The sequence below is a fragment of the Akebia trifoliata genome, chromosome 16 (genome assembly GCF_017979445.1).
Source record: "Akebia trifoliata isolate Shusen 1 chromosome 16, ASM1797944v1, whole genome shotgun sequence".
In the NCBI taxonomy this organism is placed as follows: Eukaryota; Viridiplantae; Streptophyta; class Magnoliopsida; order Ranunculales; family Lardizabalaceae; genus Akebia; species Akebia trifoliata.
The window spans coordinates 15,142,100-15,162,758 of NC_141390.1; the positions used below are offsets into that span (position 1 = coordinate 15,142,100).

General features: G+C 36.6%; 1 protein-coding gene across 1 annotated transcript in view; it reads left to right on the forward strand.

Annotated features, from left to right (window-relative positions):
• Positions 1-20,659, forward strand: part of LOC147382619 (uncharacterized) — a 57,613-nt gene that overhangs the window by 32,403 nt on the left and 4,551 nt on the right.

A 20,659-nucleotide genomic window follows, 5' to 3' on the forward strand; every position in this document is an offset into this window, starting at 1 on the left:
TGATGTCCAAGCTTTTTGACCTTTTTCTCTTATACTGTCTTAATAACAAATTAAATATCTACTTTGTCTCACATTGTAATCAGTGGTAGGGATTCTATGTCAATACTAATATTTTCAATGCATGCAATACCAATCTTCAGTTTCTACTTTACCGCCATAAATGTGGATCAAATTTCTTTCCAGTTTTTTCTTCTTCTTCTCTCCCTCTTGTCTATGAAATAGGGTTGGATCCATTAAACTGGGTTTATCTTTGGACAAGTTAATTGCTGATTCTTTGTAATACTGGCATTCATTTTATGCAACATTAGTTCATAAATCATAACACGTGAGAAAATAAAGGAATTCAGGGTATGGGGAGATTCCAACAAAATTGTCTTCATGATTATTTAAAAAAAAAAACAATATCCTACAGGGTAAAAACACAATTGGTGACCTCATAGGCTGTTGTTATTCTTCATTAGACAAAGATCATGCTGGCAATATTTTACTGGCCCTTTGAAGTTTTGACTGGAAGGTGCATCCTAATCATGCCATCAAGATTGATATTAGCCTATGTAACAAGGACACGACTCTTTTATAATTTATTTTGTCTCAGACACGTATTAGCACACAAACCCACTATAACAGACCTGAGTTCCCAAAAACACCTGTAGGAACCAAAAATATTGGAACCTAGGGATTTAAAAAGATATTATTTCAACCCAATCCAAACCCAATTAACCATGAATCATGGGTCCAACCCATAACCCAATCGGTTTGGCCAAAAGGGATCCAACCCTTTAACCACACCTCAAGGAGGTTTGGCCTCCTTGGAGGCCAACCCCTTCAATGTTCCAAACCCAAGGAGGTTTGGCCCCTATTGGAGCCGACTCCTTCAACCGTCAAACCTAAAGGAGGTTCGGCCTCCCATGGAGGCAACCCCTTCAAACCTTCCAATCCGAGGAGGTTCAGCCCTTATTGGAACCGACCCCTTCAACCTTCCAAGAGAGGTTTGGCCTCTCATAGAGCCGACCCCTTCAACTCCTTCAAACCTTTCAATCATGAAGGTGGTCGACCTCCCGAAGGAGTCAAGCCCTTCATTCATGAATACAAGACTATTCGGCCTCCTCAAGGTGCCAACCCCATATAAGTTCTCCATAAGATAGTTCGGTCTCCTCAAAGAGTCAACCCCCTAATATAATACAAGGATCAATTCCTTAAGGAGAGCCAAGCTCTTTATCAAATGCTATAATTTACAACTACCCCAGTAGCACCAAAGAGAAGAATTGTAACACTGGTAGAACAAACCGCAGGTACATAATACGATTAAGTTAACTCGAGGAACTGAATAGCCATCGAGTTGAATCGGCTGCAGAGTAAAAGTCACTTCTTTTGTCAGTTACAAAAGCTAAGAGAGTGGAGCTTTAAGGCCTTTACGAGCTTAGATAGTAGTGTTTTAAAGCCATTATGAGATGAGAAAGTGGGTCATTAATGACAGACATCATGGGAAGAGGTTACATACTCTAAGTTAGCTAATTCTATAAATAGGGAAACTTCTCCCGAGCCAAGGTAAGTCAGAATATATACTACAATTCTCTCTACCTCTAAATTTCTTCTCCTTGTTATGCATTTTCTCAAGTTCTAACTTGATTGTCGGAGGCCCTTTAATCGGCACCACACCAGTGTCTTTTCCGGTGAGATCAATGGAGGAGATGATCAGAAAGTTGAAAGTACAAACGGAGAAGACGACCGAAGACTAAAGTAATAAATACAGATATCAAGGATCAGGGCATCACCAACAATACATATCTCTAGGAGTGGGAGGTCTGAAAAATCTCTTACAACACCCATTCTCATAAATGATTCTAGAGAGGGCCATTTGCAGGAAGGTCAGTTTGTACTGGTGGAATGGACTCAATGTTCTCGATGTCGGTATTTATCTCGTCATATTCTAATAAATCTAGTGAGGTAATGTTGCTATTTCACATTATTATTGGGAAGAAGAAATAGATAGTATATATATCAAAATGAAAATAGTGATTGATTGCGCAAAGGTTAGTGAGCATCATCCTCATGAGGACATGTACAATCTTTGCATGAGAAGTACTCCTTTCAATGTTTTATCTGCTACAAAGGATAAGGGTTGCATTGACTCACATGGTAAATTCCCTAGGTTGGGAGGCAAAGAGGAGGGGGCATACAGTCAAAAAGGTCTCAGACTGAGGTTAGTCAAAGAAGCTTAGAGGATTGGATCAGAGCTTTGGGATTTTTCGATCAAATCTGTAAATGCGGAGGGCAATTGTTGATCAATTTTTTTTTCTGGTAAACTAAATTTTATTAATAAGAGAAAAAGGTGGTCAAGATGACCAACCAAAATACAAGATGCACAAAACTAAAACAAAAAAACACCACCAACAACTGACGAAATTCATAGAGAACGCAAAGCTTTTCATCTAAAGACAAACTCTAAAAAAAAAACCTCTTTCAAGGCCACATTGGGCTTATGCCAATAGAACAAAAGACCAAGAACAAGAAAAATCAACTCATTGATCTCTCTTTCAAGCCCCGAGAAAATTCTTCTGTTTCTCTCCAACTACGTTCCCTAGAAAATTTCGAAAGGAAGCAAAACCCAAAGTCTTTTTTTTTCTTACTAGAGAATAACTTTATATACCAGCTCTTAAACAAAGACATGCAATGATTTGGAAAAACCTAGTTGATCTTAAACAAAAACAAGAAATGGGACCACAAACCCACCGTAAGAGGACAATGAATAAAAATGTGATCGATGGATTCTCCGTTATTGTAACATAATGGACTGAAGTTTGGAGTCGAATGAGCTGGTCTAGAGTAAGTAGTTTTCCTAAAACCGCAAGCCATGCAAAAAAAAAAAAAGAAAAATTTAAGGAACCTTAGCCCGGAAAGGTACCATCCCCACGAACTCGGAGATTGTCCCGAAAGGAACTCACCAAGGAGTGTTTCTTTTTGGAACAAGTCCATTCCCAATCGTCGGTCTCAATTGACTCAAGATGAAAAGTTTCCAGCTTGGATGAAAGATTTGCTACCTCTTGAATCTCTTAGTCATTGAAAGCCCTTCTAAAACCAAGTCACACGAAGTATTAGCCCATTCTGAGTAACAAGGGCAAAGATGGGCATATATTTTTTATAAGATAACTCAAGAAGTGAAGGAAATTGCATCGATAACGGAGCAATACCATCCCAAATTTCTTCCAGAACCTAATTCTTTTGCCATTCCCCACTTTCCTATACTCTTTGCTCAACCTAACAATACCCTTCTATACTCCACACCCAAAAGAATTTCTTAGTAACCCGCTTTCCTACCCAAAATTTTTTCCCCCCAAACTTTGTCTGAATAACCCTTCTCCACAAACTATTCTTTTCCTTTCTAAACCGCCACAATCATTTCCCAAACAAAGCAACATTTGTCAACCTAAACCTTTGATCCCTAAGCCTCCACTTTTCTTTGGAGCACAAATTACCCTCCATTTCACCAAGTGGTATTTATGTTTTCCTTCCTTGTCATTCCATAAGAAATCCCTGATCATTCTTTCTAATTTTACCTCCACACTCATTGGAAGGGTGGAAAGGGATAATTGATACACTGGTATACTCTCCAAAGTGCTCCTGATGAGAGTTAGCTTCCTACCTCTCACCTTTTGTAAGGTGCTTAGCTTTCTAGGAACTTAACCTCTTCCTCATCCTTTCAAACGCAGGGTGCCAAATTGAACTACTTTTATGCCCTGCTCCTAGAGGTAGACTTGGGAAGTTAGAAGGAAAAGAATCCGCCTGATACCCAAACATCGCCCGCTCATTTAGCAAGATCTGGTATGCTACCCACTCCAAAAAGCTTACTCGTCTTCAAATTCACCCTAACGATTGGAATTTCTTCAAAATAAACAAGGTGGCCCCTCAAAAACCTAACCTTATCAAGCAACGCCCCCAAAAAGACTAAGGTGTCTTCTATAAATTAAAGATGGATTACCTGGGGATTCCCAGGCTTGATAGTAAAACCCTCCAACTTGCCAATTACTCACAGCTCTCTTGAAAAGTGACGTAACGAAAGCGTGTGAATTAATAGCTTCGATAGATCGTGTTCAATAGAACACTCAAAATCAATTTGAATCAATAGATTCAATTGATAAACAAGCAATAGCTTGAAAGAAAATAAAGCATAAAGCTAAAAAATAATTAAAAGAGAAAAGATAATTGAATTGATTACTGATTTTCGGATTTGGAGCTCCTTGTATAAATAACTCCATCATAACAACTTGTAATCCTACTAAAATATCAAAAATTAACATTCCTAACCTATCTATAACATAATACTAACTTTCTAATCCTATTAGAATTCAAATTGGAGACTTCTAAGCACTTCTAATTATAGTCTAAATAATAAAAACCAATTTGAAACAAATTAAAAACTAATAAGGAATTTAACTCCTAACTTAACTATGAAATAGAAATCCTACTAAAATTAGAAATAGAAATAAAACCTAATAGAATTAGAAAACTACTTAGAGCTATAGATGTCCTACATCAAAAAGTCTACCCATCGTTTCTCCAACAAGGACAAATAGGAGCGGAGAAAGTGGATCTCATTGCCTTAAACCCCTAGAGCTCCTAAAATGACTCGTTGGACTATTGTTTACCAGGATGGAAAAGGAAGCCGAAGCGACACTGATGCAAAGCGATGAGGGGAGATAAGAAAATAGAGGGGTTTAGGAAATTTGATTTAAGATTTAGTTGGAAGGAAGGTTTAGGGGTTAAAGATTTGGAAAAGAGATTCAAGAATAATTTTAATATTTTTTTGCAATTACAACAATTTCAGTAGGATAGATGAAAAAAGTTAAAGCATGGTAAAAGGATTAACGGTAAAATAAAATGGGGTTTTTAGATTTCAAGAATCAAGAAAGGAGTTTGAAGAATAAAGAATCAAGAACAAATGATTAAAAAAAATCAAGAATGGATGATTCTTGATGGATTCAAGATATCAAGATTTCAAAAAAAAGAAAAAAAAATTAGAAGAAGAAAGATGGAACCTTAGAATCACACCAAGGGTTTCTTGGAATCACACCAAGAATGGTGGAGAATCCACTTCACTCGATGAAAGAAACTCATTCTTTATTTATCAAAATTCTTCGTTGTTCATTAATAAAAAAATCCCTAATGCAACCTATATAAAGAAAATAAATCAAGAATCCTAATCAAATTAAAATACCAAATAAATAATTCTAATTTTCGTAGTTTTCTCTCTTCTAATTTTCAAACCCTAATAAACTTAAATATAAGACAAATTAAAGTTACTAAATTGCCCCTAAATATTATACGTAGACCATGGGCCAATAAAACATAAAAATTAGTCCAAAAAATCATAAAATTAAGGTCATAAAACATAAAACTAAATAAATAAATATAAAATGATAAATCTAGACCCAAATAAGTGAAAATCTAAATAATTACAAATTTTCCATTGGAACCATTGGCTGTTGACTTGATTTGCGTTCCACATTACACTTCAAAATCTAACCAATCCAACTCTTGCCAAACCCTATTCTAACATCGCATACCTCAAAAAATCCTAATTGACATGATCATACGCCTTGTGAAGATTGATCTTACACACTAAACTGGGAATCCCCTCTCAATCTCGAATCTATACACTCATTTGCCACCAAAACCACACCTAAAATTTGCCTCCCTTTAATAAACGTCCCTTGTTCTAGGCCTATTATACCTGAGATCACCTCTTTTAACCTTGACACTGAAAGCGCCCTCGATCCGCGGGGTGCGCGGATCCGCTTTTGACCCTTGAGGTTTGGGAGTCGCCACCTAGTTATTACGGTCTAGGAACCAAATTGACCCTATAATGGATAAAAAGAACTAATCTACTATAGAAATCTGAATCCGGGGATCATGTTACGGGGTTGGAAGGTGTTAGGCACCAACCCCGCCCGGCCAATGCCGGTCTCTACTTATCCCAAATAGATCTACATTGCTAATGATAAACCTAGATTAAAAAAAAAAAAAAAAAATTTACCTTTGATCTGCGAAAGTGTTATTCCCTCAGATCTGGTTAGAATGGCTCCTTGTACCGTATTCCTTACTTCGTTCTATCTCCGGATCTGATTCCTGATCTCCGAGGTAAGGTATCTCCTTCTTGGATCTGAGTGCTTCAAATTTTTTTGTGAATTTTTGGGATGTTTTTGAGAGGTTTTTGGGTGTTTTTTAGGCTAAAATCGGAGTAGGGGTGTTAGGGAAGGAGTTGGGGCTCCAAAATTAGGGTTTTGGGGAGGCTATGGAGGCTTCTTTACCTACTTTTCCTAGGGTTTTTTCTTTTATACGAAAATAGGGTGTGGAGGCTCCTATTTATAAAGTTTTTAGAAGCATTAGGGTTTCTTTTAGGGTTTCAATTAGGGTTTTGACTTAGTCTTTAGGGTTTTAATTTAGGGTTTTCACTTTAGTCTTATGAGATTGATTTGATTAGTTTAGATTAGGGTTTTGATTTAGGGTTTTGACCTTGGTCTTATGAGATTTACTTGATTAGATTAGGGTTTTGATTTAGGGTTTTGACCTTAGTCTTATGAGATTGACTCGATTAGTTTAGATTAGGGTTTTGATTTAGGGTTTTGACTTTAGTCTTATGAGATTGACTTTAATACTTGACTCTAGTCTTACTTAATTGACTTTAATTTTGACTTTGGTCTTATTTGATTGACTTTAGTATCTTGACCTTAGTCTTGCTTGGCTGACTTTAAATTTTTGGAGAACCCCCCTCTATTATATCTTTGATTCTTTGGACCCCCAAATGGAGGGGTCCTTAATGAAATATCTTACGAACCATCAACAATTTTTCTTGAAAGCCTGATTGATCAATTTTTTGGTTTAAATTTTATAATTAATTTTATTAATGTTTCACTTTACATTATTTAATGATTTATTTATTAATTTCGAAAATTTTAATTATTAAAATTGTGAAATTACCGTTTTGCCCTCGGAGAGGATTTTTTATGTTTTAAGTCGTTTTTCAATGTTCTAGGATGTTTTGAAATCAGTTTTTCGTAAGGAATTCAATGGGAATGTTGGTTTTTGTCATTTATGAAATTTTTTGTGTGAAATGGTCGTGAATTTTATGAGGGGTATTTTCGTAATTTTGTCAAATTTTGTGAAAATTGGCGAAGTGATTTATTTGGTTTCGATTTGTTGTTTTATGTGTTTGAACGGATTTTCCTAAGCGTAATGTAGGCTCTAAGGTTGTTTTGATGTTAGGGGTATTTTGGTAATTTGGTCATTTTTAGTGATTTTTATCGTGAAACTTCTTTTTGGTTTGCTGGATGATGATTTCTATGTTTCTGGGGTAGTATTTTCCTAGCGTAGCGTGGTTTCTAAGTTTTGTCAGTTCGAGATACCTCATCCGGATTTCTGAAACATATCTGGTAACAAAATAAAGCATTGGAATAGACATCCATCATTGGGAACCTTTGCGATCGGGTTGACGACTTGATTAATCAGGCGGATGCAAAAATGGGGTGTCTACAGACACCAAGATTGTATAAATTATCGTATACATAAAACACACTAAAATTATGGGCCTAAAATCCATCAAGTCTATTGCCCCTTATTTTTTCCGAATTAAAACCACAAAAGAATTGTTTAAACCAAAGTCCAAAAAGTTCATTTCTTGAAGGTCTCTGATCACTCATAAGATTTTGCCTAACAGTATCCCAACAACTTTTAAAATTCCATTGAAAAACCATCTGGCCCCAAAGATTTCTCCCCTTTCATCTTCGAGACTGCATTGCGAACCTCCTCTTTCAATTGGCCTTTCTAACCACACATGTTGGGCAAAAGAAATTAACTCAAACTCCAACAAATTTGGGAAGGGATGATCATGAAAATCTTCTGTGTAAAGTTTGCTATAAAATTCCACTATACCCTCCCTAATCATTTCTTCCCACATCATAAGTTTCTCCATTTATTTTCACCCTTCTCAAGTTGTTACATCTTCGAACATTTTTCACGTCGTGAAGAAACTTGGTATTGTTGTCTCCTTCCTTCAACCATTTCGCCTTTACTTTCTATTTCCAACTTATCCATTCCAAAAAGGTTAATTTTTGAAATTTGGCTTGAAGGTTTGTTCTTTTAATCTTTTCATCCAAAGTCAAACTTTGCCTCTCTTCCTTTAACTCCAAACACGCAATTTCCTCAAGGGTAGTTTTCTTTTTCAAGTCTACCCTCCCAAACACCTCTACATTCCACACCTTTATCTTCTCCTTTAAGGCTTTGAGCTTACGTTTAAACATTGACCCAAGATCCTCGACAGACTCGAAATCCTTCCACCACTCGTCAACCATTTTCTTGAAATCGTTGTGTTTTGGCCACATGTTCTCAAACCTAAATGACCGATTTTGAACATATCTCTACCTAATATTTGCACGCAACAACTCTTTAATGATCTCGTTATGATCCTTTAGTTTTGTCGTTTGCAACATAACAATAAGAGGATTATTTAATCGAACCACTACTTTCACCATTGCCTTCTTCTTTTTATTGCACAAACCTCTTAACGTTCCAAGAAAGAAATTTAATCATTAACTTTGGTATTTCCCTTACACTTTCTCCTAGAATTTGCAACCAAAGGGGGATGATCACAAATATCCTTCATTAAGAATTCGACCTCTTTTTCCAGCCCGATTCTTTTTTTTGACCACCACGCTGGGTATCCCCTTCTAGACCTAAACCTTACCCATAAGCTAGCCTCTATGTACTCCTACGAATGCACTAGCACCCCCCTTCCCCAACTGTTGACTCAACACCTGGACCCAAGGATTTTGAATGCTAACCCCTACTCCCTTCCTCCTGAACTTGCTTCGAAGAACCTAACAGCCTTCCTTTCACACCCAGGATTCCCAAACTATGAGCTAGATTGGACAGGTGAGAAAGTAACCAATCGAGCATATCATGTTCCAACTACACTCTCAACTTCTCATCTAAGTTGACTCCAACATCTTCCTCCCCAAAGATTTGGGAGGCCATTACAGGTAATCCCCACCTATACCAGAATGGTCTCATTCTTCTAAACTGCCTTGGAAACCGTCTGGAATTGATACCACTGCCCTTTCCATAGTAAGGCTACCACAGCTAGAAACCTCAAAACTCACAGACCTTTCAACCAACTCCAAGCAAATACTCCCTGAACCAACCAAGAGATCTTGTTGGGAATAGACCTTCTCTTGAGGAGACTCTTCCCTACAACCAGCAAAAAGAACCAAAGACCAATGCTGACAACTCCTATAAAAAAGAAGGAAATGTAAAAAGAGAAAGAAATTGACCAGAAACGATCCGAGGAAAGTAACCCAAGAAGAGAATCTCAACATGAAAGAGCTAGATGCACACTTTCTACTAGCATAGACAAAATAATAAAAAAGCTATCCTTTGAAGCAACATACCAGGACTACGAGTACGGGAGATAACAGAATCTTTCCAGCACAAGGCTTTTAACCATCTTTTCCTAACAACGTCGACTGGTATGAGAGCCTTATTGAACGAGGAGTTTGACGAGGATTTTGTCATAGTTGCCATGGAGGACTTATTTTCCAAGTCTTAGTCTCTTTCTCATTGCAAAGACGACATTGAAGAACTATCTCAGTATGCTATTTCAACACAAGGCTTCTAATAATCTTCTCCTAAAAACGTCGACTGGTATTAGAGCCCTACTGAACGAGGAGTTTGACGAGGATTTTGTCATAGTTGCCACGGAGGACTTATTTTCCAAAGTCTTAGTCTCTTTCTCATTGCAAAGACATCATTGAAGAACTGTCTCGGTATGCTATTTCAACACAAGGCTTCTAATAATCTTCTCCTAAAAACGTCGACTGATATGAGAGCCCTATTGAATGAGGAGTTTGACGAGGATTTTGTCATAGCTGCCACGGAGGACCTATTTTCCAAAGTCGTAGTCTCTTTCTTACCGCAAAGATGTCATTGAAGAACTGTCTCGGTATGCTATTTCATTCCTGTAGAGAATTGGATAAAGGTTCTGCTCACAAGCTCATCCAATTGTTGAGAACCAAAGTTTTGCCTTGATCGCATATCACAACAAACTTCTTCTTTCTAGCCCAACGCTAAACAGAATTCCCTCTCACTAGGCCTCCAAAATAAGTTGTCCGTTTGAATTTGGGCTTGGCCACAAAGCCTGAAATCTTTTTTTCCAAACTCGCGCCTCCCTGAGCTAACACGTTTCTTACCACGATCCTTCACCTATTCTATCCTTTCCGAATGAAGTGCAATAAATCGTTGCTTGATATTTGAATTTGCAATTGTAGGAAAAGACGTAAGAGGCCCATCCAGAAAGCCTCGATATGATCAAGGTTTTAATCTAGCCATCCACATGTCCTCACCTTTTCCCGTCTCTACCCCTCGAGTCAACAAAACCTAAATCACAGAGCTCACTACTCAAAGGACGAGCACGTGTTCCCGTATGTTTACTTGTGCCCACATTTGAATTTGAAAAAATGTCGACCTACCTAGAGCCCAAGTTTTAAATCTTGTTTTTAAATAAAACCTTTTTGGCATCCGGGTTTTGATACCTCACTGTCTTAAATGCTATCACCAGGCAACTTTGTCCCAACCTGACCGAGAGTCATTGTAGGAGTCTTCATCGAACAAATCTCCACCTATGGTTTATTAAAATTTGTCATCCTAGATTGAAAAATCCAGAATTTTGAACCCCACCCTGTACCTCTAATCGTCATTAGTGTTTTAAAGTACCTAAGGCATACTTGAGGCGTATTGGGTTTCAGAGGCAAGGTGTAAGCCTCAATTAATTTTAAAAAATATCCTAAAAATATATGTAGGAAACTGAATTTATTGAGAATTCTTGTATATCTATTACAAATGCCCTAATAGGGTATTTATAGACCAACTATCCTATTACAAGAATATTCTAGAAAACTATCTTATTGTAGAAGATTACAAGAATATTCTAGAAACTATCCTATTGTAAAAGATTATAAGAATATACAAGAATATTCTAGAAACTATCCTATTGTAGAAGATTATAAGAATATACAAGAACATTCTAGAAAACTATCCTATTGTAGAAGATTACAAGAATATTCTAGAAAGTTAAGAAAAACAAAAAATAATCAAGAATGTCCTATTTTCCTAAAATAAGCCTTGGAGATTTTTCAGCACTCCCCCTCAAGCTGGTGAATATATGCTTTCCATTCCCAGCTTGCCAATGACCTTTTGAAATGTGGTTCCAGGTAATCCTTTCGTTAGAACGTCTGCCAGTTGCCCTTCTGTTGAAACGTATGGGGTGCAAATTAAACCACTGTCTAGTTTTTCCTTTATGAAATGTCGATCCACTTCCACATGTTTTGTACGATCATGTTGCACTGGATTATGAGCAATATTGATGGCTGACTTGTTATCACAATACAATCTCATTGGACTATCCCAGGTGATTTTAAGATCTTCCAGAATTATTTTGATCCACAGAAGTTCACAAATTCCTTGTGCCATTGCCCGAAACTCTGCCTCTGCACTTGATCTTGCTATAACCGGTTGTTTTTTACTTCTCCATGTAACTAGATTTCCTCCTAGAAATGTACAATAACCGGATGTCGATCTTCTATTCACCATAGACCCTGCATAATCTGAGTCTGTGTATGCTTCCAAACGCAAGTTTGCTCCCTTTTTAAATAAAATTCCCTTACCTGGACTACCTTTTAAGTATTGGAGGATGCGGTATACGGCTTGCAAGTGTATACTCTTAGAATTGTGCATGAATTGGCTAACCACACTAACAGAATATGCTATGTCAGGCCTAGTATGAGAGAGGTAAATCAGTCTTCCAACCAAACGTTGATACATCTCTTTGTCTACATTCTCATCTTCTGGAGCTTCACTTAGCCTATGATTTGTCTATTGGTGTCTCCATGGGCCTGCAACCTATTTTTCCAGTTTCCTTGAGAAGATCTAGCACATACTTCTGTTGTGAGACAAATATTCCTTCCTTTGAACGAGCAACCTCTATACCTAGGAAATACTTCAACTTGCCTAGGTCCTTTATTTCAAACTCTTCTGCAAGACGTTTCTTGAGTGCTCCTTCCTTCGCATCATTACCAGTGACAATAATATCGTCCACATATACCAGTAGTGCAGTTACTCCCCCAAAGGCTGAGTGTTTTATGAATAAAGTGTGATCACCTTGACTTTGTTTGTAGCCCATTCCTAACATTGTCTTTGTAAACCTTCCGAACCATGCTCGTGGAGATTGTTTTAACCCATACAATGCTTTCTTCAACCTGCATACCTTCTTATCTCCTGAATTGTCATCAAATCCTGGAGGCCTCACCATATAAATTTCTTCCTCTAAGTCTCCGTGAAGAAAGGCGTTTTTCACGTCGAATTGGTGTAAACTCCAATCTAAGTTGGCTGCTAATGACAACAAAATCCTTACTGTGTTCATCTTAGCCACCGGTGCAAATGTTTCTTCATAGTCCACTCCATAGGTCTGTGTATAACCCTTTGCAACTAACCTGGCCTTGTATCGTTCAAGTGATCCATCAGCTTTATACTTTAGAGAAAACACCCATTTGCATCCAACAGGTTTCTTTCCTTTGGGTAGCTCTACCAACTCCCAGGTTTTGTTCTTCGCGAGTGCATCCATTTCTACTTTCATAGCATGTCTCCATTCTTCTTTGCTTAGGGCCTCGGATAGTGTTTGTGGTATGGTTGTGGAGTTTAGATGGGTGAGAAAGCTTTTGTGTGATGGTGACACTTTTTCGAATGACACAAAATGAGACAATGGATATTTTGTACAATTTCGGGTACCTTTTCTAACTGCAATGGGTAAGTCAAGATCATTTTTTTCAACAACTTCAGAAGACAAGTTGATGACAGGGATATCAATATTTATCTCATTTCCGAGAGTTGGTTCAGACGCTTGAGTTAGCTTCGGCTTAGCAGTGGAACCTCTCTTCCTTGAGTAAACTTGCAATGGTTTCGTGATAACTGATTCAATACAAGTATGTCCTGGGTTATAGGTTCAAGCTGTCCAACTTCGGGTTGTTTTGAAGGCTCAACTTGTTCTTGTTCAAGTTGTTTTGGTGGTTCAATTTCAGGCAAGAGAAATGGTGGAGTGTTTTGGGTTGGTGGTTGGCTAGCTTGAGCAGGAAAGTCCATTAGAAAGCCATGATCCCCTTGATCCTTATCTTCACTAGTAAGTGTCTCCCCCTGAAGAGAAGGTTGGAAAAAACTTTCACCTTCAACAAAAGTTACATCGGCGGACACAAAGATTTTGCGAGATGGTGGATGATAACATTTATAACCCTTTTGAGTTGAGGAATACCCCACAAAGACACACCTAAGAGCTCGAGGATCAAGTTTACTACGACCATGAGAATGAATATGAACAAACGAGACACATCCAAAAACTCGAGGTGACAATCGATTGTGAGATGCAAAATCAGGAAAAAATTTGGAAAAGACCTCCCAGGGACTTTTAAAATCAAGAACTCGAGATGGAGTACGGTTTATTAAGTGGGCTGATGTGAGAACTGCTTCACCCCATAAGTATTTGGGGACATTCCGTTGGAATAACAGTGCACGAGTTGTTGACAAGAGATGGCCATTCTTCCTTTCTGCCACTCCATTCTGTTGGGGTGTATCTATGCAAGAGGATTCATGTATTATCCCCTCTTTTTGAAAATATGGAGATAATACTTGATTAAAATATTCTCTTGCGTTGTCAGATCTTATTTTTTTTATTTTAACCCCAAACTGATTTTTGACCATGTCATGAAAGATATGGAGAACCGTACAAACATCAGATTTTTTGTTTTAGCAAAAAAACCCATGTGACACGAGTACAGTCGTCAATAAACGTGACAAACCATTTAGCCCCTGAAATATTTGAAATTCTTGACGGTCCCCAAATGTCACTATGGATTAATTGAAAAGGAAATGAGGATTTTTATTACTCAAAGGAAAAGAAACTCGTTTGTGTTTGGCAAACTCACAAATGTCACAATGAAATTCACGAATATCAATATTCTTAAATAAGGAAGGAAACATGACACTTAAAGTCCTAAAGGAAGGATGTCCAAACTGAAGGTGATAAAGCCAAATCTGGTCTTTTATTGGAGATCTTGTATCTGACAATAAGGAAGATGGATTGTCAATCCTACAACTCTTATTTTTATTTTGCACATCAAGGTAATAGAGGCCACTGCTTTCCTTAGCATGCCCAATCGTCATCCCCGTAGCTTGGTCTTGAAAAATACAAGAGGTGGATGAAAAGGTCAAGCTAAATTCAAATCCTTTGTAAGATTTTGGACAGAGACTAGATTTATTGTAAGTTTTGGAACGTGCAAAACATTTTTCAGAATTAATGAAGGACTTATGTGAATATCTCCTTGACCTGCTACAGTAGCAAGTGACCCATCGGCCAATGTAATTTTTCTGTTACTAGAACATGGACTATATGTGGAGAATATAAAGGAGCAATGAGTCATATGGTCGGTTGCTCCTGAATCAATGATCCAAGAGTCGAAATAGTTACTATCCGAGACACTAAAGGCATGAGAAAAAGAAACCATACCTGAATGTGCAAATGAACACATACCCGATGGTTTCTCCAAGGAGTTGAGAAGTGATCTTAGCCATTCAATGTCTTCTTTGTTGATCTCCTTGCTATTAGAATCCTCTTGAGCATCCGAGCCATCACTGCCGGTTCGTGCCAGATTAGCATGTAACTTTTGTTGCCAATTCTGTTGCCAATTTCTTGATCTTCCCCCATTTCTACTAGAAAAGTTTTGTGGTCTCCCATGAAGTGTCACCATCACAGACTGATTGGTGGCTCCTAACTCTTCTGACATCGTGAATTTAGCAAAGATCACAAGGAAAAAAATAAAGGGAGGGTAAAAACAGATGAACAACGAACAAAATGGCAAAAAAGAGAAAAAAAAATCGATTCCCAGGATATGAACCTAAGGCTCTGATACCATGTAGGAAACTGAATTTATTGAGAATTCTTGTATATCTATTACAAATGCCCTAATAGGGTATTTATAGACCAACTATTCTATTACAAGAATATTCTAGAAAACTATCTTATTGTAGAAGATTACAAGAATATTCTAGAAACTATCCTATTGTAAAAGATTATAAGAATATACAAGAATATTCTAGAAACTATCCTATTGTAGAAGATTATAAGAATATACAAGAACATTCTAGAAAACTATCCTATTGTAGAAGATTACAAGAATATTCTAGAAAGTTAAGGAAAACAAAAAATAATCAAGAATGTCCTATTTTCCTAAAATAAGCCTTGGAGATTTTTCAGCAATATATATAAATTATAATAAATTCATATAAAAAAATATAAAAACAAGTAAACAACTTTCAAGCATCAAATAAAAATTAAACATTAAATAGCATTGTATTAGCACTCATAGAGTATCAAACATCAAATAAACTACTGTAGGCCTTAGAACGGAGTTTTAGACCCTATTATAAACTAGAGAAGAATTAAAACAACTAAAAATAAGTAGAATAGAAAGAAAAAAAAATCAAACAAAAAACCAAGAGAAAAATATGAATTTTTGAAAAAATAGGTAAAAAGTTAAAGAATATACATAGAAAAATCCCATACCTCAAAACCTTAGAAAATCTTTGATTTCTTGGTTCTATTTGATCATAATCTTTGTAAGAAAGTTGTAGGAACTGACAGATTCGAATTCGGATGAGTAGTGGAGCATCTAAGGATGAAATCTTGGTGTTGGGAGATTTTAGGGTTTCAAAGAGAGATTTTGATAGGTCTCTTGATAATCTAAGTTTAGAAGACAAAAAAATCTTCTATTTAGTAGGTTTATGTAAATAAGAGACATTGGGGGGTCTTTATGTAAAATAAAGCAAGAAAATAAAAGAAAAAAATTGAATTTTTGACCCACGATTTTGGGTTCTGTCGAACCTATTGAGGAGTGAGGCATGAGGCGTACGCCTCATACCTCTAAGGCGTAAGCCTTACTAATGTTTGATGAGGCTCAAGCCTCAAGGCATAAAGCCTACACCTCACCTTGAGGCGTAGGTTTTTTAAAACATTGATTGCCGTTGCACACCTCCAACCACCTGGGAATCGCGAACCCGCTGCAACCCACCTTTATCACTGTTGCATCACCTTAGTAAGCTTCGAGGTTTTCTCATCAATTTCTTTTAAACCCCAGAGACGTACGATTCTACAAGAACATTGGTAAAACCCAAAGTTTAATCCACAAATCTTCACCAGACCAACTCGTTGGAACAGGTATCATTAAAGCACAACAAATTCTTAAACATATTCTCCCTCTACAGAACTCAATAGATTTTACCGAACATAGAGAAGTTTGTGCTCTAAAGGATTTTGGAACAAAAATCCAAACTCTTGAGCTTGAATTGAACAACTTGCCTAGCGAACACGAGATGCCTTCCAACACAAGAAGAAGATTTGAAACATCTGAGATGTTGATTGAAGTTTCGCAGATAACAACTCTCTTCACAAACCCGAAGTCCACTTCCTTTAGAATCACGTGCCCTACAAATAGGGGTAAAGCTTGCAATACATCTAACCAAAAAAGAGGCTTAACTGGTACTTCAACTCTCTGCTCTAGGATCTCAAGCAGAACTTGCGGTAGAACTTCGGCTTTTGGAATCATTGGGGCTTTTCTTTTACAAAGGCAAAGAGAATTCGTTGGAGCTTATGTTCTTTTGCCATTTGATGGGCTATCTGGAAGGAATGCAGCAACTAGATTTTTGTTGGGAAAGAGATAGATGCTAAGGGCACTATCATCTCTGTCTTAGCGCTTTTGTTCTATTGGAGTAAGGTCTACCAGGTGTTTAGATCGGTGCTTTTTTGAGGATATCCTAATGAGATGGGAGGGGGTTTGTAACCTGGAGGCGGGTTTGTAAATCTTTTTCTTTGTTAATAATATTTTGTTTTCCTATAAAAAAAAACTTGTCAGAAGCTTGATCATCCTTTTGGACAACAATCCCAAATAGATCATCTGATTCTAGTTGCTCCAGAGCCGTCACAAACTCTCTCCAACATTTTGAAGCAATTCCTTCTAGGATCATGATTGCTAGATTCTTCTCCCATCTGTAAATTTGATGACCTTTATTAAGTTTCCAAACTAAACTTGTTAGGGACTATTTCAACAATTCTTATTCCTAGCAGTGAAATAAATTTCTTCCATAGAGATTTGGATTTCGGCTTTGCTAGCGACTCTTCAATTAAAATTTTCAACCAAGACACATCTTTTTTTGTGAAGGATAAAGTTGACAAACCTTTCCTATTCCTCTCTTCAAAGGACTCTTTTAAGTTTTTTACCCAAATCCTTCTTAACCAAAAAGATTTTGATTCTATATTAGCGTAGATCCCTTACCCTTCCCAGACATCTCGAATCACAGATTTACGAAGAACTCACTTGTTGTCGTCGAGAATTCAAAGCTTGTCTTGGCATCTCTTGAAATTGCTTCAGATGTTGGCTTGTTGCCAATATTGAAGTTGGTGGCCCTCCACAGATGGAAAGCTAATTGCAACAATATTGAGGTTACTTACGAGATGTAAACAAGTAATTCGGGATCACCATCATTGCTTTCCAACTAGCTTTGCTATGATGTAGAGGAACATAAGGAAATTGACATAATAGAGAGCCTAAGCAGGCCCAAAGTGATTTTGAAAATAGTTACGATTAAAAGGGTTGGCTTATAGGGCTAAGAGGTTAACAATTAAGTTCAGATGCAAGTGTTCTAATTTTGTATCCCACCTCTACTGCTTTAATTTCAAAAAAGGAAGGGTATGAGGATTCAAGCCTAAGACCAATTAGTCTGGTGGGTGTTATGTATAAGATCATTTCCAAATTGTTGGCACTGTGCCTCAAATTGTTTGTTCTAGTGATAATCAATCCCCATGGATGGAATTTTAATAACATGAATGCATAGATTTGAGGGGGTGGTTGCGTTCCCTTGGCCTTGTGTGTAAAGTCATTCTTGAAAATAGTTACAATCTTGTGAATTAGGGATTATTGAAATACAAGTTTCCAAAGAAAATGGATATCCTGGGTTATAAAATGTGTCTCATTTCCATCCTTTCCATCTTGTTAACAAAAGGTTGATAGGTTTCCTCAAGAGCTCTAGAAGGCTAAGACAAGATGATCCAATATCCCTTTTTTGGTTTGTGATGGTGGTTGGAGCTTTGGGCAAACTTATTCTAGAGTTGTCTCTATTGGGAAGTTGTCTAGGTTCCAATTTTAATGCGAGTGGTCCATTGTGTCTCTCCTACAATTTATTGATGACACTTTGTTTGCCTAGGTGAGTCTCAAGCAATTTGGGCTCTTGAGAGCTCTTTGTTGTTTTGAGGTCGTTTTTGTGTTAGCATAAACCTTAGCAAGTATACATTATTTGTAGCCAGGAACATAGTCAATTTAGAGCTTCTTTGTTTTTTTTTTTTTTAGAATCAAACTTTTGGGTGTGAGGTGGGCATTCTTCTTGGATTTTGTCTCAGGTTTCCTCTAGTAGCTCCTTATCGAAGCAAAGATTTTGAAATCCTATTATTGAGATTTGAAAGAGTGGGTAGAAAATTGGGCTTATGGAAGTCAAGATTCTTGGCCAAATGTGGAAAAATGACTTTGATAAAGAGGACCTTGGCTAGCATCCACATTTATTTATTCTCTCTAAATCTAGGGAAAAAATTTTTGATGTGTGAATCTAGAAAAATTATCCAGGGACTTTTGTTTGAATAATAAGGATGGGTCGAGGAAAATTCCATCTAGTTAATTGGTAGTCAATTTACTGTCCTAAGAATTTGGAGGACTAGGACTAGGAGTTCAAAGAACAAGACTCAAATCTAGCTTTGCTTAGTGAGTGGTTGTGGTGGTTTGTCGATATAGTTTGTGGAAGAAAATCATTTGGGCAAAATATGGGTCCACTGTTGACACTATAAAGAGAATTACTTGGGATGTATTAAGAAACCTAGAAATGATTCAACATAGGAACCTTAACTAGGCTTACTTCATTTTTTTTATGAGGCAAACTTCTTTCTTTCTTGAAGTGTATCTTGGGGTAGATGATAAATGGAGTTGCCTACAGAGTGTTTTGTCCTATATGGGCTAAAGTTTTCGGAATGGCCTGATTTTTTGTGAGGATGATCACTATGGTGAGGAAATCATCCTCACAAAAAATCGGCTATTCTGAAATTTCCAACCCTAGTTTATAAGTTGAAGAATTGTGGACCGTCAATTTTTTACCGTTAGTTTGTAACCATTTTCATGGGGTAGAAGTTTCGGAATTGGCTGATTTCTATGTTGAGGAGATCATCCTCACAAAGAATCAGCCCATTCCGAAACTTTTTAGCCGTATAAGATAAAACTTTGTCTAGAACACCGTCTACAATTTTGTCTACCGAACGCTATCCACACACACACACACACACACACACACACACACACATATATATATATATATATATATATATATATATATATATATATATATATATATTTAAGATGTAATGTTTTTTTAGAAGCTTTGAGCATATAGAAGAGGATTTCGATAGAAAAGTTTATATGCATTAATAATTGTAAGTCATATGTGCCACTTTGTGTTTTCCCAAATTCCTATGTAGACATTCAAAAAAAATACTCCTTTGTGATTATGATGGTGATTAGTAAATCAAGCATAACTTTGTTCCTTCTTGGAACAAGGACAAGAATGAAGTTGACGTGTCTATATATGTGCAATGTTGATGTATCTGGAACTGTATTTTTGAGTCATAGCATAATATTAAATGTCAACATATTTCCTCGTAATATACCTAAATATTTCCAATTCCCCGGGGCTCAACACAAAATTTTACCTGACACTTACTTTTTGTATATGTTTCGGTGGAAACCTCTATCAATTTCACAAAATATTTCTATGAACAATGAATTTCAACTGAAAAAATCAATTTTACTTATAAAAGTGCAGGAATTTTTTCGTAAATATTCAAGGACTAATAAAATTTTACCTAAATATAATTTTTTGGAAAATTATTTTAAAATATTAATTAAAATAATAATAAAAGAATTTGACTTAATAACTTACCCCAGAAAGAATTGCACAATATTCATTCATTAGTAGAAATTAATTGTGATGAGGTTGATATTGATATTATCTTATTTTGATGTATTCTTATCAAATAGCACATCCATGTAAATGCAAACATACAATCATCCATACTCAATTTAATGAACATATTTCTTTGTTCATATACATGGATATAATGCTGTAAAGTTTGTTCATTTTAGCAAGTGTTTTACACACTCCATATGGTTGTTATTGTATTTAGAATTATGGATTTTGTGTGTGCGTGCACAAAACCCTGATGTCAAGGTTTTAGTGGTCCTACTCAAATAAGTGGCATTTCATGCTGAAAATCTTGTTACCTCAACCATGTGAAAAAGCCACCCTTTGTGAATGCATTTGTTGAATGTGATCTTTCTGCATGTATATGTGTGGTTCAAAGTTCATGATGCATTGCGTTTGAGAAGTTTGTTATTACTTTTTTCCATTGCATGTTAAATACAATCATCGTCACGATTTTTTATTTTTTATTATTATTATTTATTTATTTATTATT